Raw genomic sequence first — 25,980 nt, forward strand, 5'->3', positions numbered from 1 at the left:
AGGCTGAGGATGCCAATCCAGACTGAGGATGCCAATCCAGACTGAGGATGCCAATCCAGGCTAAGGATGCCAATCCAGGCTGAGGATGCCAATCCTGACTGAAGGTTCCAACCCAGGCTGAGGATGCCAATCCAGACTGAGGATGCCAATCCAGGCTGAGGATGCCAATCCAGGCTGAGGATGCCAAATCTGACTGAAGGTGCCAATCTGGGCTGAAGAAGACAATCCAGGCTGAAGGTGCCAATCCAGGCAGAGGATGCCAATCCAGGATGAGGGTGCCAATCTAGTCTGAGGGTGCCAAATGAGTCTGGTATGCCAGATGCCTGTTTAGTGGTATTACAGATGCCACAGTGCAGTGCTGCTGGATGCCATGAAGGTTTACTGGCATGCAGATTTCAACCTTAAAATTGTTTAATATTTTTTTTCTATTTTAAAATTTGACATATCCATAAAATATTTAACTCTATGTTTATAAGCATGCATGGACATGCATTCTACATGAAATCCCAGCTAGATATACTCATGTAGACTGACATGAGTCAAATCTTTTATTGGAACCCAAGACAAAGTACCCAGTAAGTGGTATGCTGGATGCCAAAAGAGGGGGTAGGGTGCGGGGAGAAAGAGTTGGCACTCCATGTTTATAGAAGGATGGTCAGCTCAGCTATGAACAATGTCCCATGTCACCATGATGAAGTCTCATGTTGGATTCCAAGCATGGACCATATGATGAGGTAATCCTTGTCCCTTTCTATGATATAGCTGGAATATTGCTAAAACTGTCGGAAGCCATACTCCCTAACCCTACAAGTTGATGCTTAGAGCACAACTGAACACAGCTGATGATTTTAAGCTGGTTATAATCATAGCAATTTTCTTGCCCAATCAAGCTTCCATGAGCTCCAATTTTTATGAAATCTGATTGGTTCAAAATCCTTTGAAATGTTCCAAACCCATTTCAGGATTTTTAAAAACCTACAGGTGCCGGCTACGGTTCCCTTGTGTCTTTCTGTATGAATATCCCTCAGCATATTATCAAAGCCAGACCATCAAATTTTACAAATCTTTCACACCAAGCATGGATAACAGGACAGAAGATGTGCAAGAGGTTCCCAAAGGAGTCTAATGGTGATAGAGTGCCAATAATCCTCTCCAAAACAATTGCAGAAGGGTTATATCTGTCCACCATGAAACTCCCTCAGGTGACCTTGAAAACACAAAACGCACTGATTGCAAATGCATTCTGATTTTCATTGACTTCCATGCATGGCTGTGTTGCAAGGGACCAACACTGGACTGCAGGCAATTACGAGATTACATCGGCCACTGTGCACCGAAAGCAAGCAATGATCTGCACTTCCAGAATATGAATATAACCCAGAATCTCTGGTTACTTTAGACATGCACTAAATGCATTTGTATAATACAACATACTGATGGCATCTCAGAAGCATTTGGTTAATTGGGTCAGAGGTTACACAGGATTCACTGGAATGGCATTTTGAATCAAGAATCATTGTATAAGCTGCCACATTGCTTTTAGAGTCTTTGACATCATGAATGGGTTTGTGACGATGTGGTCGCATTGAGATTCAAACCCAGAATGGCCCTGTGAACTGTAGACTGGATACATAAATGACATGATGACCTCTATGTGTATGATGTATGTATGTATGTATGTATGTAGTATGTATGTATGTATGTATGTAACAGACATTCCCTTTGAACATCTTTACACGTGCCTATGAGTTTTACACATGAGAGCAAACGAGCGAGTGAGTTTCATTTTATGCCACTTTTAGCAATATTCCAGCAATATCATGGCTGGGCATACCAGAAATGGGCTTCACACATTGTACCCATGTGGGGAATTGAACCTGGGTCTGCAGTATGATGAGCGAACACTTTAACCATTGGGCTACTCCACCATCCCCTTAACATGAGAACCTATGCTTACAATTACACGTTTGATTTTGTTTCATGACCCTTCTTAGACATCTTCAATTGAACCCATCTTTTCAGATACGGTATGGACAGACCAAGGAATAATACAGAACAAGACATGAGATTTGGACCCATGACCTGAAAATCCTGACACAACCAAGGTATACAACTCTAAACAATGGTTAAACTGTAGATTGCTGCTTTGGTGATTGAGACATTAAGGTGACACTAGACCACCAAGGAAGTGTTGAAGTTGAAAATATAGCAAGCATATAAACATTTGCACCTTGGAGACACAAGTACCCCAGCATGGAACCTTGGCAAATGACAGCCATTGAAAAAACAAATTAGTTGATGAAGGATTAAGGACAAAAACACTCACTCCTTCTTTTGTATCTACCATCGAGCCGTGAATGAAAGACAAACACATATGCTGAATGTAATTTGTGGTAATTGCTATTTTAGTAACAGTTGAATAGTTAAACATTACAGGTTACATTTCACTACTGCAACTATATTTGCAGAGCATCTATAATTCATCACAAATAGTTGCATTTATTTATACTGTCACAGGCTTTTATTAGAATCAACAATTTAATTCATGCTACGTTTACTTCATAATGGGAATGAACGTTAGTAGAGGAAATCTCATTTGCCTGTATTACATCCTGCCCACGTGCCAACTTTCTTCATAGATGATGAAGAAGAGAATATATTCCCCCTGCAATCATTGCAAAAACGATGCTTAAATGAAGAACATCTGGTCACCATGACCTGATAGGTAAGAAGATATGTGTCCCACGAATTGAGGGGACCCTGATTTCCTTCTCGTCACGGAGAGGTACAGTCATCTATTTCTTGCCATCATCCATTCCACAGAAATGACAGCATCTCCATTGCATGCTATACTCCATGCTAGGAAGATGGATCATTCTCCTTTGTCTGCAAATGATGCCCCAGTGAATGCTCTCGAATGTCCCCCCGGGATATGTTCTTTGTTAGCAATGATGAAACGTGGAAATTAATCTTTGTCCCACTCTTCCCCCTCCGAATCATTGCATGCTGGGAATTCACTTTAAGGTAAAGGCTGATGATTCAATTTTAATATTGTTCCCCACTCAGAGGAGCCATTACCGTTGTCTGGCAAATGCAGGTGCTTGTCTCATATATGCATGACCTCCACAGACGGCATATTCCTCCGATCCTAGTTTGTCTCACAGGCCCTTAGACACATTACTTCCCCTTCTGGGGCGGTGGGGTAGCCTAGTGGATAAAGCGTTTGCTCATCACAAGACCTGGGTTAGATTCCCTGCACGGGTACAATGTGTGAAGCCCAATTCTGGTGTCCCTCACTGGGATAGTGCTGGAATATTGCTAAAAGTGGCATAAAACATACTCACTCACTCACCTTCCGTCCAACCATTTCTCCAATGCTTAATGAAGCAAGTCTAGAGTCTGTTAGTTCTGAATCTCCCATCTCACTGGGGCGCTTTTCAGTTTGTATTGAGGTATTTGTTCATCCAAAATTGTACATTTTCGGAGACTAAGCTTTAGTCTGCTGCTATCCCAGCATGCTTATAGCCATTAGCACCATACTCCCTATTTACTCTCATCGCAAGACGTAAGACCTCTACAGGAAGTATCACTTTGTTTAAGAGGTGTAAGTCAACTAAAAGAAAGTTATTTTGAAGGGGGTGTTTAGAATGCAAAGAGTCATTGCACATTTATTTGACTAATGAGGTAGATGCCTTGCAGTTTTTCAGTGTACAGTGTTGGAAACCATGTCAATTAAGTTTGGAATTAGTTTAGGGAGCAGTCGTTTACTCAGCACCATGTACATCATCACGTTTTTGCTGGTTATTTATTTTTGTCATTTCAGCTCAAGTTTAATTATGCTGGATACAGTTTATTACATATGGTTACAGGAACCACAGAATTCAACCAAAGCAAAAACACAGAGCAGGCAATTAATTCAGTATTATTTTTATTTTGTGTGATGGTCTAATGAGTCAAAGGGTTAGTGTTGTGGGTTAAGCATCTGTCATCATGACTAAGGGCTGGGTTCAATTCTCAATATGGGTACAGTGGATGAAGTCAGTTTATGGTAATTAGACCCACACTATATTGCTGGAATTTAAAAAAAAAACCAGATACTCACTGATGCTCACTCTGTGTGATGATTTTCCAGTTTGTGTTTCACAGACTTTTTAAACAAAGTAAAATGAAAGGGAAGCAGTACTGGATAATGGTCAATCAATACATAATTTACAACAGAAATCTATATCAAAATAAGAAATAAAAAATTTATGATAAACTGGCACCTGTTTGCTTCTTCATGATGTCTTAGATAAAATGTTATTTTGCATACAACATTCTGATACATACATGTTATATATATTAATGCATGCAAAATTACTTATGTATAGACCTGTGGAATTTCTGTGCTAGAATATATCCACAGGGGAGCAATGAGGTAGCCTAGTGGTTAAAGCGTTCGCTCATCACACCAAAGACCTAGGTTTGATTCCCAACATGGGCACAATGTGTGAATCCCATTTCTGGTGTCCCCTGCTGTGACATTGCTAAAAGTGGCATAAAACCATACTCACTCACTCACTCCTCAGAAAATCTATGCTGGTCTTTAGAACAAACTGAGCAGTTGAGACCATCACCATGGTGTAGTGGTTAGAGCGTCCGCCCAGAGAGCGGAAGGTCGCAGAGATCGGAAGGTCCAAAAGAGCGGGTTCGATCCTCCTGGTGCAGCGTCATACCAAAAGACGTTAAAATATGGTCCCTGCCTGGTGCTCGGCATTAATGGGTACAACAAGACCTGACCTGACCTGACCTGAGCAGTTGAGGTGGTCAGACTCATGACTTGATGGTAGGGGTTTCATTGTATCTATCAGACATGGGAGTTTGCTCATAATATCAGCCACTAGTGTTTTTGGTCCCAACTCAGCGTCATATTGCAAAGTACATTCTTAAAAAGAAATAAATACAAATTGGTTGGACCTGAAGAAATATTTCTAATTTATTTATATTTTATTTTTCATGTAGTTGACATTTATTGTTTTACCAGTTCAGTTTTATATAACACTAGTACATATTACATAAAAAAACATTTCTTGACAGCATTAATTTGCAATAAAATGAAAATATGTCACCGTCCAAATATTCATGCTTAAATTAATTATTTGACCAAACAATAAATGGAAAGAGCCAATTTGTTTTGCAAATATTTTTTAAAGGAATTTATGAATTATATCAAACATATATGTCAAAACCTTTAGAAACAGTCCTGCAGTAGATGTAACCTTATTGAACTGGTTAAGTGTTAAAAGTACAAACATAGAAGGTTTTACCTTGTTTGATTGGCAAAATATTCACCACAGATACGATAAGTGTTTGTCTACAAAATATTAGTCTGGACTAGTTCTTGACAAGCTTATAAAGAACTCATGGGGAAGATGCCATGGTGTGACATTTCCCGCTATTATGGCTAGATGTGATGAAAAATGATTTACAAAAGGTCCTAGAATGACTGTGAGGGCAGTGCAGCATCACACCTGTCTACAGTGACTGATTGATGGCATGATCAGGACAAACACATCTAGGAACTGAAGCCGTCAAATTCCGTCATTCATTAATTATGTAGCATCTATTCATGTGTTAACTGCATATTGTACTCCTGGATATTGATATTGCTAGAATATTGCTAAAAAAAATATACTCACTCACTCACATACCATATTGTACTCAGTGAACATTTCCCAGTGCCAGGCATTTTTTTTCGATGACTGATTTTTTTAAAAGACTAATACTTTCATATGCTCTAATGGTTGCAATGAATAACTGTCACAAACTGAAATGAGAGAAAATCGTGAAAGAAGGTTATCAGTTTGTGCAAAAAAAAAAAAAATATTGTTCTTAGTTTGACAGATATGTTAAGGTGCAAGAGGACAAATGAATATGTCAAAAGGTAAAAGAGTGGCATGGTTGGTTTAGCTTTAGCTTTTGTCCATACCATAGAAATGTCATGTAATTTTGTTTTTTATGTATTTTTAAACAATTTTGTGTAACAAGACACACAGAAACTGAGAAGGAAGAATACATGTTATAGCCATCTGTATTCAAAATACAAGAACTACTTTAAACAATTTGTTAAAAAAATTATGCTATGCTTGAAAAATGTAATTTATAAACTAACATATGACATGTTGTTCTGATTGAAAATGGTCAGATAGAAAATAATGATAACTATTCCTGCTTGTCATTTATTCATAAATAACCATAATTCAACAGTTTTTAAAAATAGTGCCGTAAAAAAATGTCTACCAATAACAGAGACATGCTTTTACCATTTTAACTGATAGACATTAGAACTGTAGATAGAATATGAAATAATTAGTCTTGTCTTTGCTAAACTTGTCCTCAAGTAATGGGTAAACATGTGTCTGCCTAAGAAATAACGGTAATTACACGGAATAACATTGACCTGAAACGACTGTCACTTCTTCATGGCTCTGTTTATAGAAAGTCTGGCCATCGAGGTACGTCATGTGGTACGGTAACAAAACAATGTGTCAAAATGCTAGAAAAATTATTCACAAATGTGATTAGTATATTCCTCTAATTACCACATTGTGTAGCTAGCGCTTATTGTCTGAATCCATGTGTCTGTGCCAGGAATTATGTGATCATTGGTTATTAGTTATTTCCGCAGACATTATCAGCAGGGCTGTCTGAAGTTGAATTAAGACGAACTCTCTGCACTGTTTTGAGTACTGATGTAGCTGGGCCATTAAGTTGTCAGGAACTAGTGGCTTAGTCCTCGAAGGTGTTGTAATGTACTTTGGAGAGTTGCCTCCCTTAGACGTGTCAGACACCTGTGATCATGGTTCTAATTGTTGTTTTGCCTGGTTGCATTTCCCATACTCATTTTTACTTTCAGTTTTGTTCCCACATGAAACTCGAACACCCAGGTATATATATATATAAACTGATATTCTGCTCAAAGCAATGTTTTAGTAATGTTGTGATTGGAATTACTTTTTATCCTTTTCTAATTTTATATTTGTCATCCAGAGTTACCTCCCTTAGATGAACCAGGATATTAACCAAACATCTCAGCATCATCACCATAAATGCTTCTGGGTTTCAGGAAATTGGAAACCACCCATGCACTTTGGGCTGTCCTCCAGCATCATGTTGGCATGCCGTGATGTGACAGAAATACCGTTAAAAGCATCAGTGCCAACCATCACATCACATCACTCACTTTGGAGTGCATACTTTTCTCGCTTTTGATCTGCCTTTTTTTCAGAGGAACAAAATGACTTGTGGAATAGTAGTACTAGAATTGCCCTGAATGGTTTCAATCTTAAGCCTAGAGAGTGAGGTAGGTTTGACACTGCTTTGAATAGTATTTACATTACCTTGCATGTGTCAGCTTGACGTGGCAGTAGAGTGGCGCTGATTTACAGATTTAAAGCTTTGTGGAAAAATGTGACCACAGCGATTATAAACCAAGGATTTTAAAAGAAAGTATTTAAATTCTTTCACTCGCTTACTCACTCACTCACTCAACCACTCACTCAACCACTTAAACCACTCACTCAATTACTCAACCACTCACTCAGTCACTCAACCAATCATTCAGTCACTCAACCACTCACTCAATCACTCAACCACTCACTCAATCACTTAACCACTCACTCGGTCACTCAACCACTCACTCAGTCACTCAACCACTCACTCAATCACTTAACCACTCACTCAGTCACTCAACCACTCACTCAATCACTTAACCACTCAATCACTTAACCAATCACTCATTCACTCAACCACTCACTCAATCAACCACTTACCCAACCTTCTACTCAACTACTAACTCAACAATTCACTTAACCACTCACTCACTCAACCACTCACCCAACCTTCTACTCAACTACTAACTCAACCATTCACTTAACCACTCACTCAACCACTCACTCTACCACTCACTCAACCACTTACCCAACCTTCTACTCAACTACTAACTCAACCATTCACTAAACCACTCACTCAATCATCCTCTCAACCAGTAGCTTTTACAACCAACAAGTATGTCACTCACTCACTCACCAAACTTTTCACTCAACTTCTCACTCACGTGATCACTCACTCACTCAACCACTCACTAAACCACTCACTCAACCACTCAACCACCCACCCACTCACCCTTCACTCTGAGATGATAAGAAATGGATAGCCAAAGATCACACGCCATCTTCCAATACTCCCCAATATCTCCACTGTTGTACAGTGCAGGCAGATGGATCCATGTATACAATGATCTACAGCACTGGTAAATGTTACACCATGACAATCTGTTAAAAGGTTACATTTTGCAATACAAATGTCAAACCAATAGTAATAAAATATTATTTCATTTACTTGGATGGATATCAAATTGTACAATAAATAAATTTCTCTGACAATTATTGCATATTAGTGAATAAAGGCTTGAAGTATAATTGGATATTTACTGAACAAGATTATGGTACAGAGTTTCACTATTGCACCTCAGAGTGACTTGTCTTCATTAAACATGCTCAAACAGTTAGGCACTAGCCTACATTAGATGAAATCATCTCGCATCAGTAGAGGTAGCCCAGACTCGATCAGAACAAACCCATTGGAATTAACCAAATTCTATGACAGGCACATTCAACAGAAACACATCAGAAGGATGGGACGTGAGCAACAGATAGTAGTTAAAAGCTTAACAAAGCAGCCTTTAAAAAGCACCAAGACTGATTTGTGAGAGACATGTTATTTGAAAATGAACATTTTGAAGTTCTAAATTAGTCCAGTCCTCAAAGGCATTTTATCTACTTTGATGAATTCCCTGATCGTCTTTTCCTTCCCACTGTGGAGGCAAGTCATGAGCAATGCCTATCATTATTCAGAGTTTGTCAGCAACAGCCACATGTTTTTCATAAAGAACCATTTTACAGCCAGTAATTACGAGTGATATGGGGCAATTCCCATGCATTGTGGATGATGCAAATATTGCAATGAAGCTCAAGATCGGGATGCTCTTGTGGAAATGTCCATATAAAGTGCTGCCAGTTGTATGATTATAGAACTTGCTTATGTTCATATACATTTTATATTGCATTTATGTTGTAGATATTGTGTATAAACCCATGAATACTCAATGATTGTATGAGGGATGTGAGTTTTTGTCTAAGGCACATGTAGTTGGTGTCTTGAGTTTCATTCCTTAACTGCCCCGATCTGTGGTTTGCCAGAATCAAACCCTGCTCAATGGGTTCACTCAGGCCTCAAACATCTATATTCAGTGTTAAATTTACCATTTGAGATCTCAGACTGTGAATTTGGTTCCAGATTTTATGTAAGCTGCAAATGCAACATTTGAAACCTTTGGTTGTACTGTTGGTTCCAAATTCCCTAGAAGGTGACGAATGTAACATTTAAAACATCTGTGTATTTGGTTCAAGATTGTGTACATCGGATCAAGATCAAGAAATTTTCAAAGGGGGGGCTCCGCCATTGCAAAACATTAACTTCAATGTCGTCTTTGGTAATTTTCAAAAAGGGGGGGTTTGACCCCCCTGAAACACACACACACACATGCACGCATGCACACACACACACACACATGCACACACACACGCACGCACACACATATCTCGCCACTGGTGTATAAGCTGTAAACAAAACGTTTGAAACCTCAGGCTGTGCATTTGATTCCAGATTCTAAGTAGGGCACTAATTGTAACATCCCTCAGCCTGTTCGTGGTTCCATTCTGATTTTGATTGTTGATGATTGTTGATGATTGTTTATCCTCTAATTACCTAGGGGCAGCAGGGTAGCTTAGTGGTTAAATTGTTTATCCTCTAATTACCTAGGGGCAGCAGGGTAGCTTAGTGGTTAAAGCGTTCGCCCGTCATGCTGAAGACTCAGGTTCAAAACCCCACATGGGTACAATGCGTGATGCTTATTTCGGGTATCCCCTGCCATGATATTGCTTGAATTTTGCTAAAAGCAGTGTAAAAACAACTCACTCACTCTAATTACCTATAATATTTCCAAACTACTTCAACCCATCCAAAATATATCCACTTATATTCTTTCGATATTTTATTACAGGATACCCTCCATTTCATTTGACTGACAGTAAACATTATAAATCAAATATGCTATGTATGAGGAATCTGAAATAATTTGTTTTCCACAATGCCTTCCCCTCGCCCATCTATCACATCGACAAAAGGCTGACATTTTGTCCGAATTCTAAAAGCTCTTTCAAAATTGGGTTTCTGACACAAAATGTCATCCATTTCCTTTTGTTAATCTTTTGAACCCTACTTTTTACTCTCCATCAGCTTTTTGTGATGGGCGACCGTGAGAAGGTGCTACTGTGTCCATCTACCAGGCATCAAGAGCCACGGTGTCTGGCGTTCACTGCAATTTCACATAGAGTTTGCATTCATTCATAAAATTGTCACAATCTAGACCAACCTCCAGTTTCAATTATGTTTGATTTAGTATGTTTTAAGCTACCAATTTGTAGTTATTGGATATCATTTACTGTCCATTTTTCCTATTGATTTAGGTCAGAGTCCCTGACACTGGATGGAGAATATTGCTGAAGCTAATCAAATTACAAATGATGAGAATTTCTGGTAACTCGGAACTATAAACACTGACTATCCACTCTCCATTGAGATATGTAGAGGCCTCTCAATGGCGTTGATAACGGACTCAGTTAATAACTACAGGTTTGATGGCAACTAGCATTTAGGAGAAAGAAAGGAAAATTCAAGAAACCAATTTTTTTCTTTTATGAATACAATTATCTTTGAAAAATAGCTATACTCTCCCAACCACTGACAGAATGATGGATCGGGTTGTCAGAAACTACAAATGTTTATACCTAAAGACCTGTTGGAGATGGCAGATCATTTGTTCAAAGTTGAAAGGTTTTGAAAGCTGGATGATTGTTTCTATGCACCGAAATTTATTCCAAACAATTTCATTACTGTTTATTAGCTTGTGACATTAAGAAGAATGAGAAATAGACACTATATCTGATGTAAGTGTTCCTTTTTATAGTCTGGAGGGTTAGCCCAGTGGTTTGGTGTTAGTGAATTCCAGATCCCTGGTTTGATTCCCAATATGGGTACAATGTGTGAAGCACATATTCTGGATGTTTCTAGCGTGTTTGCTATATTGCTGAAATAATGCCAATTAGATGTAACTCACGCACTCACTTACTCACTCACACACTCGCTAGTTCATTCACTCACTCACTCATTCACTCACTCACTCACTCACTCTGTTTGCATCCAGCCCATGTAACATGGTGAGGACAATCTGGACTTGATTCATTTGGATTTTTTGCATTACAGAATGGAAGAGAAAATACTATGGTTCAGGGGTTGTGAGACAGGAAAGATTCAAACAATACCTGTATAATGTACAGTAGAACACGGATATAGCGAACACGGATATAGCGTACAAACGGATATAGCAAACAAATTTAAAAGTCCCGTCAATAGTCCTTTATAATATCATTAAAATTATACGCGAATAACGAACTCATGAATTAGCAAAGGTACAGATAGTTCTATCTTTGACTCTCTTGCAGATGTCTGTGATGCAGTTGACAAAATGAAGTCTGCATCACGGTCTGTGGACTTTGTTAAACGTAATTAAGTTATATACATGTATTATTGAGATTGTTGTGATTGTTAAACATGTTCTAGCTAATGTCTGTGAATGATAAATTCAGAATTTTAATGTTATGTCAATGTACATGTACAAGAATAAAGATTTGTAGCCTCAACATATACATGTCTCTACATCTCTACAATCAAAGATGGCGGTCAAATGTGAATAACGAACAACGGATATAGCGAACTAAATTTCTTGGTCCCTTGGAATTCGTTATATCCGTGTTCTACTGTATCTTCAGAACCAAGCAGGGGCAATCTCAGGTAGCTTTGTTAATTTGTTTTAGTCAATGCACATCTAATTAATGAAAATTGAAACCTTTGAAATATTAGCCAAAGCAACTTCAACAAAAGTATATTTTTGGTTTGACATTTGAAAAAATTAAAGCGATGTCTTCTCTGAGGCGCTCAGAACAGTTGTGTTTTTTAATGATGCACCCTGTTAGACTAATTAGACATGATATTTCAATGCTATTACAGATTAGTTTTCATACATATATCCAAACTAAATTATTCTAAACATTTCACACATCCCGACTAAAAAATATGGCTAATTTTTAATTCTTACAAAACAACACGCCTGTAATGAAGTAATCTGAATCAGAGCAAGCCATTATTCCATCTGATTTTATCATGACAAACATATACCACACAAGGTGTACAAGCATGAATATTTGGCATTATAACATTTTATCCTTGGTTATTTGGCTAAGAGTGTTAGATAACAAATGATCTTCCAAAGAATGCCTATCGAAACCCCTTGTTTTTTGTGTAACAATCACAGCTATTATTACATAGTGTTCTCGAAGACCAAGTCTTGTGGTATTTGCCCTTCTTTTAAGGTGTTATTTTTAGTGGATAACATCTAAAAGACACATTGTTTCTGGACGTAGTTCAACAAAGTGCCAAACCGCACAGGTCAGGAAAAAACATTGATGCTATCTTCAAGTCAGAATTGCAAAGCATCAGATGTTTACACAGGAATGATCTATGGTCCTGTCAACCACCTCTAAGCTTGTGGGCTGCCGTTGCCTTACCTCCCTATTATGTGATCTGTAGGTAATATAATGCTTCATTACCAACACTGTCATCTGAAGCTCTATACTGCACACAGACTCAAAACGGCCCATCACACTTCTAAATCAACAAACATACTTCAGAGAGCGTTTAGTTAGCTTGATGCCAACCTACTTTTTTTGTCTTTATGATGGTTTATCCTTCATGATGATAAATGTTTGCCATAATAGTATTAATAAATTCTATGTGGATATTTTGAGGAAAAATTAATAATAAGCTGGAGGGAAAGTATTTTTTATATTTTTCTAATTTATCAATGGCTTCATGAATCCTGCCTTTGCAAGACAAACTTATATTCTCTTGATCGCCAACTTCAGAAGAATTGTTTTGTGTCTCATCAACTTTAATTCATATAGATTAATTTGACAAACCCATTTACATAAACATAAAAATTGACCCAGTGGTACCACCTATCACAAACACATGCAAAACCAAGTCAATTGTTCAATTTAAAAAACACAGGAACAAGTGACATCATGTTTGAAAATGTCTTCCACATGTCTGTCCTTAAATGTTTTCAAAGCTTCACTAAGGTTGTGAATTTTGTAACAACTTTGAGTGAGTGAGTTTAGTTGTACGTCACTTTTAGCAATATTCCAGCAATATCATTGTGGGGGACACCAGGAATGGGCTACACACATTGTAGCCATTTGGGGGATCAAACCCGGTTCTTCGGTGTGATGTAACCAACTTTGAGCACAAGTTGTTTTCTTTTAACCCTTAAGGTTAAGATCATTTTTCAATTTGTCTTCAAATATTGGATATAAATTTTATGTTGTAGACAGATATCTTGAAATTACCAAACAAGATTATGTAAAAGAATACTCTATATGTGACAGTTTTATTGATCTCACATTCTGTAACAGAATGCATGTATATCTGACAAGAACATATATAAGGATTGTAATTTTAAGAAATGTATTTATTACCAAAGTTTTATTGTTTTAATATCCAGCAATATCTATTTAATAATACTTTATTGAATACTTTAAGGATACAACATATGTTATATTTGGGATTACACTTTCTTAGTACAGTTAAATTTCTAAATGGCATTGTGTAATCATACTTTAGGATACATTGAATATTTGATACCATCTATAACAAACCTTCTGAAGGGAGTATATTGTTTACAGCCTAAACTGATCTTCACATGAAATTCTTACGATGTTTCTTTCCAAAGATAGTTTATGTACGGTACATTAACGGTAAGTTAATGTTAATGTATGGCACTTGCGACTATCTTAGCGCTAAGAGAGCTTCGAAAATCTAGGCCCAGGACAGTATTTGCACCTGTTTCATATATCACTGAAACTGGTTGAACACATATTGTTTTTGAACTGGTGTCATTTTCAAAGTTTGCTAATAAATTTTGTGAGGTGAAGTATGAAATTCTTAAACCATTTGCTTACCCTCCTTGATAATACTACCATATGTGTGTTTATGAAGTGGGTCCATTTGAGAGACACGCACCATAAGAAATACAGGGTCAGAATGATCTCCCTTGTTCTGGAGCTCTTGCTCAGAAAAAATAACAGTAGCACATGTCATAAGATTAGTGGAAATACAAGCGGTTCTAGGTCGCCCTCAAAGTAAAAAATGTTAAACAATAGTATCTGGATGATTTTCAGCAACGTACATATGTATAATGTATATAAATGTATATCATCATCATCATCATCATCATCATCATCATCATCATCATCATCATCATCATCATCATCATCATCACACCCTCATCATCATCATCATTATCATCACCACCACCACCATCATCATCATCATCATCATCATCATCATAACCACCACATTCATCATCATCATCATCATCATCATCATCATCATTTCAGTTTGAGCTTCTCTCACAAGGTGATCCTAGCAGTAAGGCCGCCTTACTTAAACATTAACTTAAATCATCACTGTGGTAGCACTGAGCCTACTTTGTGAAAGGCATTGTCCACACATCAGGATTTCCCCTATATGATACATACTGCTAGAACCTATCACGTTATTGTATATTACAATGATCATAACTATCAAAGTAATGCATCATGTTTTTCTCCAAATATTCAATTTTGAAATTGTCAGTTCAACACACGTTGTGGACAATATTATCATTTTGACAATATTAATCCATCACCATTTCGCATACACTGTTTTATCAAAGTACTAGATTAATGTGGGTACTTCCAATTTATAGCTGTATGACTCGACAGGCGCTGTTTCTTCTCAATATATATCATCCCAGATATCTCAAAGTGAAGGATTCTTCATTTGAAATACAGAGTTCACATTTTGAAATGATGAATAGTTCCATAATGGTACATGATAAATGAGTTTAAAAAAACAATTCCAGAAAGTATACCACAGAATGATATATGTGTATGCTCTTCACCTCTGTGTGTTCCTAAAGTGGAATGACTATTGTTGATAAATGGTAAAAGTGTTTCATTTGCAATATGACCCTTTTTGAGTCAGTATATATTAAGTTTTTCAAGAACCATATATCTATCTGTCTGTTCAGAAAGATATCATGTATTACATCTTTATTGCCAGGGGACAATAGAATAACTCAAAAACTTTCAAATCGCCATTGTGATTTGGTTGATAATGTTTAGTTAAGCCAATAATTTTATTTTTTCTTACCAAACACAATATTTATTTCAACTATTGCAGACGATTGACTGTTTCATTTTGTAGATATGAATGTCACATACTTAGTTTTATTTGTTTTTTATTGTGTTTAGTTTGCCGCATTCAGCAATACTCCAGCTATATGGCAGCGGTTAGTAAATAATTGAGTCTGGACCAGACAATCAAGTGATCAACTTATATGTAACATGCTTTGTCTTTGCATGTGTTTATGATAAGTGTGTGACAGGATATGCTCAACTGTTAGCAAACAACAGGCATCATCAGTATTTGATAGTGATTCAGAAACACATGATTATGACAACTGACATACATGGAACCTAGAAACAAAATCAGGATCAGGTTAAAGAGTTCGCTCCTCACACCGAAAACATGGGTTTGATTCTCCACATGGGAACAATGTGTGAATCCCATTTCTGGTGTCCCCTGCAGTGATATTGCTGGAATATTGTTAAAAGCGGCGTAAAACCAAACTCATTCACCCACTAATCAGGGGAACTGGGATTCCAGCCCACATATATAGGTTTCTGGGGGTATGGAAAATTGGCACAACTTTGCTCAACAGACCATTATTTCTTAGCAAAAGTCCTGGCATAAATATAGTACTGACAAACCTAGAACTAGACTCGGATCCTGGGATCAACCCTACAAACATAGGTTCCTGCCATGCCTAAGGGAGGCTACTCTACACACATGGTCTCAGTCACAGCAGCTTTCCATGCCCCAAGTAACAATGTACATAAATCTAGACCCAGGGGTGGAAATAAGTTTAAATTTGATAGTGTACTCTGGTACAGTGGCACATGTAATGTCACTTGCCCTGATAATTTTTCCACTATACCGACCGTTTTCCTGCTGATTTTTGTAAATAAACAACATAATTAACATTGGAAAGTCAACTGTGTGATATACAAATTTGCTTGCCCGACAGAAAAAACACTGGACTCGGACGTCGGGCAATGGGTTATTTCCACCCCTGTAGACCCTACCTGTGATTTTTTTCATAAATGAAGCAATTGCAACAAACAAATCACATTGTTGTGCCCTTATGCTTTATCATTGTAAAGTGGCTTCTAATTAATTAATTACAATGACTTCAAAGGATTGTATATATCCCTCAGTGACAATAAAGAATGATATCATCACAGAATGACATATCTGTCTGATGCAATTCAGAAATGGAGTTCGTCTACATACTCCGCTTTTATTTCATTTACATTGGATACCTTCAGTTCATTAAAGACAATATATATACACCAAATCATCAAAAGGCACCAGTTCACCATTAGACTGTATAGCAGGTTCCATCAAGAAATATGCCACTGTTATGGATTTATTGTCATGAAATGACCATTACCCAATAAAGTCCATCTTGAAACATCAGGAAAGAAATACACCCCATATCACTGACAGGCTCCGGTTCATGGCTGGCTGATCCGTTCACTGTTAAACAAGATTCAACAAGAAATATTCAACAGCTTTGGAGTTACTGTCCTCCAACGACCTTTACCCTAATTTTCATTGAAGTCCATCATGAAACATAAAGAAAAAAGGTCAAAAGGCGTCACTTCATCACTAGACTGATCTGTTTATCAAGTTTCAACAAGAAATATTGAACACTTTAAGAAGTCTGCTCTAGAAATGAAAAATGGACGGCAGATGGACAGATGGACTGATCACTATATCCCCTAGATTTATCAGTGGGGATAAAAAAATAAAGATGTCACAATCTATGTTTAGATGGCACAAAACAAAAGAAGGTAGACCTGTCTGGTGGTATAGTACATGTGAGAATCAACACCACCATAACACACAAACCTTGTGCACCTTACTCTTAGTGTAAGCGGCATTCGCAGGAAAACAAACAACCTGGAGGTGTCTAGCTGCATGCTTAGTTTACCATGGAAACCCGTTTAGCTTACTTTTCTAAGCTTTTCATTGGCATGAGCACTGATGCTATGAATGTTTTCTCATTCAGGCAAATATTCCGTTTGCAGCCTGTCATTATGTATGTCTTTACAAAAGCTGGGCCACGATTGGCTTCCAGTGATGGAGGATAGGGCTGGGGAAACGCGGAAATGAACAAAATGAACGCCTCTGACAAACCTCGGCATTGAGTGACTTGTGAGAAAGGGGATAACATGCATACCTTTTCTTGCATTACGTTCACAGCAGAAGCATAACTCAAATTATCATGCTTTTAGTTCTTTTTGAAAATGACCTTTGAGAAAGTATGTACGTGTTTTACAAGTATCAAAAGTCAGTTAATGTTCAACTCTTTCGTATAGTTTCATATGGAGCAAAATATAACATAATATAAGATTGACATATTCATATGTATTTGTAAGCAAACAAAACAGCTTTGACTATTATGACTGAGTACAATAAAAAAAATGTAATATTAATAGGATCAGTTATTATTCCCTGTACCAATAAGAGCTGATATATTACTCCCATGCTATGGAAAATCATTGTAGCTTCACAGCAGACCAATTACGCAAATATTTATTATATCCTACAGCAAGTGCTGGTCTTAAATCTTTATATTAAAATGGTATTTACAACCAATACATAATTATGTACTGTACTTTGAAGTAGATAAGAAATACTCATCTCTTGTTAACGAGTCAGGCTTGCTAGCTTGGAGCTAGTACAATCCTATTTATCTTTAACAAAAATCTCAAAACTGCTGTTAAACTTTCCCCGATAAGCCACTAAGCAGCAAGCTACCGCGATGTTCCACAATGTCTTGGCATTGTTACAGAACATGCCACAAGCATCTGCTAGAAAATCCGACACGCTCTCAAAATTAGTTGCAGCAAACTCGGAAACAATCGTTGCAAAAATCAGCCCGGAAAACCTGCATTCAATTTTGACTGCTTGGCTGGTAAGTTCGTTAGGTTATAGAGAGAAATGGTAGGGTCGGCAGCAGTATTCAAGCAAGGGCGGCAACTTCAGAGACTACCTCCTGGCTTGCATAAACATGGGGAAAACAGACAGCATCACAGCTTACAGAATGATTTTACATGAAGTTCTCTAATTATTTCCTGCCAGTGTGCGAAAGACATACCAGGAGTTGGGTTAAAGCACAACTACCCTGGGGACTTCTGGTACAGGATTTGCTTGCACTCTGGGGGGTACTGAAGAGGGTCACACCAGATCCTTAGGGTAAAATAGGGTCGTAGGTGTTGTTTGGGGGAAGGAAATATCAAGTTTTTTAAGCAAGGAATTGCAAAGTTGTATTTGTTTGAGCTTTATTTGTTTGTTGTTATGTTTTTTTCCACTATCAATTGACAATATGTGAGGTATTTTTCATGTAAAAAAAATTAAATATGTTTTTGTCTTTTTTTGTGTTTGGATGTATTCCTGTTTTAATTCATCTTGATTTAATTTCTAAGTGACTGACTTACTTACTGATATACATGATGCCTAGGTAGGTGGACAGAGATGTGTTGGTAGGAAGACATACATTCTGGTATACAATACATCAAGTAAGGGATCACAGATGTGTTAAAGTGCAAGACCTATTCAATAGTCCACATAACTTCTAGACAGGAGATTACAGATGAGTCACAGAACTAGACATACAAGCAAGTCTACAAAATGTCTACACAGGAGGTTACAGGTGAGTCACAAAACTAGACATACACACTAGTCTACAAAATGTCTAGACAGGAGGTCACAGATGTGTCACAAAACTAGACATACATGCAAGTCTACAAAATGTCTAGACAGGAGGTCACAGATATGTCATAAAAAACTATTCATACGCATTAGTCTACAAAATGTCTAGACATGAGGTTACAGGTGTAAGTCACAGAACACACAACTAGACATACTAGACAGGAGGTCAGAGTCTACAAAATTTCTAGACAGGAGGTTACAGGTGTCTCAGAAAGGAGGTCACAGAGACATACATGCATTAGTCTACAAAATGTCTAGACAGGAGGTCACAGATGTGTCACAAAACTAGACATACACGCAAGTCTACAAAATGTCTAGAGGTGGTCACAGATATATCGCAGAACTAGACACACATACACATGTCTACAAAATGTCTAGAGGTGGTCACAGATATGTTGCAGAACTAGACACACATACACCAGTCTACAAAATGTCTAGACAGGATATGTCAGAGAACTAGGCGCACACACTAGTTTCCAAAATGTCTACTCTGTATCTGATCTAGACAGGAGGTCACAGATATGTCACCAAACTAGACATACGCATTAGTCTACAAAATGTCTAGACAGGAGGTCACAGATGTGTCACAAAACTAGACATACATGCAAATCTACAAAATGTCTAGACAGGAGGTCACAGATGTGTCACAAAACTAGACATACACACTAGTCTACAAAATGTCAAGACAGGAGGTCACAGATGTGTCACAAAACTAGACATACACGCAAGTCTACAAAATGTCTAGACAGAAGGTCACAGATATGTCATAAAAAACTAGACATACGCATTAGTCTACAAAATGTCTAGACAGGAGGTCACAGATATGTCACCAAACTAGACATACGCATTAGTCAACAAAATGTCTAGACAGGAGGTCACAGATGTGTCACAAAACTAGACATACACCCAAATCTACAAAATGTCTAGAGGTGGTCACAGATATATCGCAGAACTAGACACACATACACATGCCTACAAAATGTCTAGAGGTGGTCACAGATATGTTGCAGAACTAGACACACATACACCAGTCTACAAAATGTCTAGACAGGATATGTCAGAGAACTAGGCGACACACTAGTTTCCAAAATGTCTACTCTGTATCTGATCTGTTTTTGAACCAGACCTACAATTCAGTGTACATAATGGCCAGGTAGGTGGTCACAGATGCAATGATATTACATGTCCATTAACAATAGCTCATTGACATATGTCAACTGATAACCATTCTAATAGACAAATTGGAACATTGCATGACAAAGTAGCAAGCTATGTTGTAGCTCTGTATTGGATCTTCACGACACAGAAATCTACCAGCAGTGGAACACAGCTCCTTTTGAAGAACACACCGACAGACAGCTGATGCATTCCTGAAGTGGGACCGAAATGGCATGGATCTCATAATGTCTTAGAGAATAACACTGCTTCAATGTCAGTACAGTTGCTGCCATTCAGTCAACAAAGATGCCAGGATGTGATTGAACTATTTTGACAACAGAAATTGAATAAGTGTGTTACATCTTCAGATATGCCATCATTCTGGACACATTTTGACAACAAGCTGGTATTTAAAATGCAGCAATCATGGAATGATTCGCTCCCATCAATCAGCTCAAAGCTGGGTACAAATAGGCATTTTTTCCTGACTCACACAAACCATTCCTAGCACTGTGTCCTGATTGATAGACAAAGAGAGATATTGGTCAAAACATTCATGTGTAAAAGCTGTCAGTTAATCACAATTTTCTGAGTAGGATATTCCAAAGTAACTTTCAGGATCGACCGCTTGAATATCAAATCAGACTGTCCTATACGCCACTTTTACTTCACTCCCAATACATCATTTCCAATTAAAATCTTCCCGTCCTATTCAGCAAGTTTCAGCTTTAAGGATAAGAATTTCAAATCCTTACCAGAAATACAATCATTTGGTATGTTTGTGTTTTATATGGATGAAAAAAATGGCAGTTGGTTATGGAGAGGAAGTGTGGATCATACACTGGTATCATATCAATGATATCCAACAATCCAATTGACACTGCATGAAAACGTTTCATTTTCGCCCGAATGGATGACACTTGTACTTCTATTCTACAAATTAGAATCAATAGCGACTATTTGCTCAGGACTATCGCAATGGCTACAATGTTTAGTTTCGGCTAGACTGGGCTTTCAGAGTGAGGAGCAATACAGCACCATGCTGATCCAGCTTCTGAAGAAAGTCTTGTCAAAAGGTTCCACTCATCAAATGTGTTCATAATAAAGGTGTGTCCCTATTGCTGTTGATGAAATGCTTTTGTAAGTCATTGCATCAGTTCCAATAAGATTTATCAAGAAAACCTTTACAAAGTTAAGAATCAATAAAGTATTATGCTGTTTTATTTGCAGTGAAACTGTAGCGTTGAGATCAAGGAATGCAAGTTGTTTGGCAGATCAGGGAAAATGATTTTTTGTCAGAAAACGGGCTTCCTGCAGATCTATTAGTTGAGATTCATTATTTGGCATGAATTCTCTCTTAATGTAAAATTATGTACATTTTTCAATCTTCCATCTTTTATTACTCACTTTACTGACGTGAAATTACAGATTAAGTACTGATCAGATTTGAGCCTCTGTCAATTCATCATCTAAATATTCAACCATGGGAAGAGAATTGAGACGGCAAACTCTGACCACAGACAGTTTTATGTTTTAAAAAATTTCGTTGAAGAACAATTAGGTATTATATGGGACATTTTTACACACTACGACTGCCAAATTCATAATTTAGGGAAAATGGAAGAGAATTGTTCTGAGATTCATTGCTAAGGGTTCAGATGTACAGTCAGTATTTTTTTTCTTTTACAACACAAGTCCAGAGATATGACTAAGATTTTGAAAAATATATTTTTCATGAAGTTTTCATTGAGCATTACTTTAAAACAAGTGTAAAACTTTGACCCCAAATGATTTTCTTCAGATCTGTTACTAAATAGACAATAACAATATAACTCAAGGTCACAGCATAGCTCACTGCCAAGGTGTTTTTGTTAAGATGTTGAAAAATAACCATTTTTCATGTATTCTTGCACAGTGACTCTGTGCTTCATGGTGCTAATTGTAAGTAATTTGTACAATTCGAAGTAAACGTCTGCATAATACATTTATCACTAACTTATGAATTAAAAGAATGCCACAAAGGTCACAAATCATGTCTTCAGCAATAATTGCCAGACAGACAAATACAAAGAAGCATACAACATCTATACAGGCTAAAATATACTCATGCCAATAATGGTTGTCACCCCCCTCCCCACCCCACATCCCCTCTCCAATAAAAAAAATTGAAGGGGTGACAACCATTATTGGCATGAGTGTATTTCTATGAAAAAAGATAAATGATTATCATTATGTCATCAATAAAATCTGTGATAGAACACTGTCAAACACAGTGTGTTAGTGCAACGTAACACATATATAATTAATAACATAATTATCAATAAAATGCATCAGATCAGGCTAAATATTAGCCGTAAATAAGATACATAAGCACATATCCCGAAGAAGGTGCTTGAAGGAATGGCATTGAACAAACACAACTAACGAATAGTAATGACTAGCCTGTGAATCTATTGCCTAATTGTTTTTACCAAAATAATCAAGGTTTTACGGAGGTTTTCAGCAAAATTAGAAATGTTGTGCTGTATGTCAATAGAGACTGATTAAAGACAAGGTGAATATTATTATTGACGCAACTCATCATCTCTCTTCTTGCACAACTGATTACAATCAATGACCTTCTCAAAAGTGTGTGCTTGATCTCAAGGTGCTTTCAATTACAAATGTATGAGGCTGATTAAATAAGTTTTTAAATATTAGATTAAAAAATATTCATGTGTGGATGTGAACAGCTGAAAAAAGCTGCAGTGACAGAAATCCTGACGTCTTGATGTTTTCGCTATGAGAATTCACCTAAAACATGACATGGTACCATTGGAAAGCTGTTTTGATGTCAATAAAAGTTTAAGAGAGACATCCAAATATTTATGCCCATTGTAGGCATGTACTCAGGCATCAAAGAATATATTTCTCTAGAAACGATTTGGGACATGCAGCATGATCCATCCCTGATTTTTTCCAAAGAGGTCAGTGTATCCCTGATTCATCAATCCAGATGAGGAATATCACCAGCCTGATTATCAAAGTACCACTGTTCATATCAGGGTTCTTTACTTCCAGATAGTCAATCAATCAATCTGTTAATCAACAAGTTGGGATGCATTTTACTCCCCCTCCTCACACACACACCCCAAAAACGTTCCTATTAAAAAAAATCTTCCATCCAAGTTTGTTTTTATGCCAAATTTGCCTCTGACCATTTAGCATGAGTTGTTCCACAACAGACGATCAGAAGGAAATCCTTAACTTCGTACATTTTCACCATATCACTTAAATGGAATTGATTTTGATGTCGGGTTAGAAGTAGAAAGTGCTTTGCTAATCACAGCTTGCCCTTGGCCATTCCATTCTGAAATTTGTGCGACTTTCCTCTCTGAGACAAATCCAAATAAATACGAGGAGGGCTTCTAGAAGTAAAAATAAAATAAACTAAGAGCTGTTGTGACGTAGATCGTGTCTGACGGACTTCTGAAGTGTCTTCCGCTTACGGCTTAACTACAAAATTGGTATCCTTATGTACTCGTATCCAAACAAATGCTGCAGTAGGGCTCGCTCTTTAATGGAAAATTCCAGTTTGATTGTATGCTGTTTTTGCTATCGTGATTCCTTCGTGACTTACAACGGTTATTAATAAATCCACAGCTATTCATGGAGATGCTGTATGAATGAAACATTTCCTGCAAACAAAGTACATGTGGAACATCTCATAAAAAATATAGTTTTATATCATTTCATTCTTTTAAACAATTATTTTGCTGAAAGAGTTTTTAACCAAATTAGTAATCTATGCCAATTATATGCAATTTAAATTGAAACCTCAAAGACTCAAGGGTAGGTCAGCTTTTATCTCTGTCACATAAGGAGCTTTCGAAACAGAATGAAAAGAAAACATTCTTAGGAATGTCTTAATAATTCTTATGATGTCTAATACTATGGATTTAAAGTCAGTTCAATCTGCCTGATGCCATTCCAAGTGAAATTACCTGTGTTAACAAATTTCCAAATTAACAAATCATTTTTAACTTGCATTCCCCTTTTAATCATATAGACATTCCATGCAAAAAAGCAGGGTTTTTGATTCTTGGAATTCAGACAAGTTTTTTAATTGTTGTACTGCTGTTGACTTTTTCATGTGAAGACAAATGTAAATGACATATCTTCATTTCATTCCCAGCAATTACTGCCCAGAAAGGAGGGTGTCCTGACTAATCAGGTCCAGTTTTATTGCAATTTCAATTTGTCCTTGTCATTTCATGCATTCATGACATATCTGCATGGCACTGACAACAAAAACCCAGAAAGCAGGGTTTTAGGTATAATGGGTCCAGACAAGTTGAATTTCAATTTGTACATGTCTGCCTGGACTTGCACAAGTTGCTAAGGTGATAATAAATAGTTTAAATGATAATTTCTAAAAAATATAAATATTCATCTAACAGACTGGCGTCCTTGTACTCTCCACTTATCTAGATTTGCCTCTCCGGATGATAGAATTACTATACATCCATGGGCTCAGCATTCAGTACAGCCTTGGAGCAAGGCTAATGTCTGCCTTGTACAGTACATACTAGACTTGCACAAGTCTCTAAGGTAATAATTAATGGTTGGAAATTTATAAAAAATATAAAAACAGACTGATCCTGACTGTCTGCTTATCTAGACTTGCCTCTTTAAAGGATAGAATTACTGTACATCCATGTGCTTAGCATTCAGTACAGCCTTGGAGCAAGGCTAATTACATACCGGCCTGGCTGTGAGACTGACACATTGTGTCAGAGTGTCAGGCTTAGCAGACAAACCTGACATGGAGGGACACAAGGCATGTCATCTTCTTTGTGAACTGGAACATGTTCTTTATCAGCCACATGAGGGATTAGATGAAATGTTTATTGCAAGTACATTTTTTGATGTTGAAGAAGAACTGCTGTATCTTTTTTCCTCAAAGATTTTAGCTGTCAGCTGCCTAAAAAATAATATGAATCATTATGTCATGATTAGGTCTAATTGAAACTTTGTTCAGGGATCAAATGAAGAGTGATTCCTCCCTCTGCATACCACAGAGCCAGGGTTCTGTCAATTTGCTAGCACATATATGTTGGTTGGCACCAAAGTTCCTGCTGAAGATCTTCTCTAAGAAACAGCATGCGCTTGCATCTCAGTATATGTGATAATCTCCTGATAAAGGTGCTTGGGATGAATGGTTCTGTGTGATTATCGTATGGAGTAGAAGAACCGGAGATGCTGCAGAGACTGGACGCAGAGGTGTGGTCGTCATGCAGGAAGACCAATGCTAACTGGAGATTGTTTGGTCACAATGGCCTGAAGTAAGGCTGAAGGGGTCGTTGTCGGCACAGGTACTACAGATACGTACCCCAGGTACGTTTCTGTATACAGATATGTACCCTACACAAAGTCAAAATACAGAAATGTACCCGGTACCTTAAAAGGCGGACGAGTCCATATTCCGCAATCCAAAACCAAAACCGTATGTAGTTGTTCCCATTCAACTGATTCAGAGTGGTATTCATGTGCATCGCGAAAATTCTGTTACTGTGTATTCTCATTACTTACATAACGCAATCAAATGTATCTTATACAACAGTATGACAGTTCCGGTCAAGAATACGACACAATGTGAATGGAACCGTCCTAGAGTACGTTTCTGTATTCTCATTATGGCCAAGGTACGTTTCTGTATACAGAAACGTACCTGGGGTACAT

General features: G+C 37.4%; 1 protein-coding gene and 1 long non-coding RNA gene across 2 annotated transcripts in view; both read right to left on the minus strand.

Annotated features, from left to right (window-relative positions):
• LOC124282508 overlaps positions 1-25,980 on the minus strand; it is a 257,057-nt gene that overhangs the window by 86,136 nt on the left and 144,941 nt on the right. The gene's annotated exons all lie outside the window — the stretch shown is intronic.
• On the minus strand, positions 16,896-24,794 carry LOC124282431. Its single transcript, XR_006900152.1, has 3 exons — positions 24,715-24,794; positions 20,921-20,925; positions 16,896-16,906 (listed from the first exon to the last, which is right to left on the minus strand). It is a non-coding gene; the product is annotated as an uncharacterized LOC124282431 (long non-coding RNA).

Source organism: Haliotis rubra, unplaced genomic scaffold (assembly GCF_003918875.1).
Source record: "Haliotis rubra isolate DU_JTF1 unplaced genomic scaffold, ASM391887v1 Scf3, whole genome shotgun sequence".
Lineage (NCBI taxonomy): Eukaryota > Metazoa > Mollusca > Gastropoda > Lepetellida > Haliotidae > Haliotis > Haliotis rubra.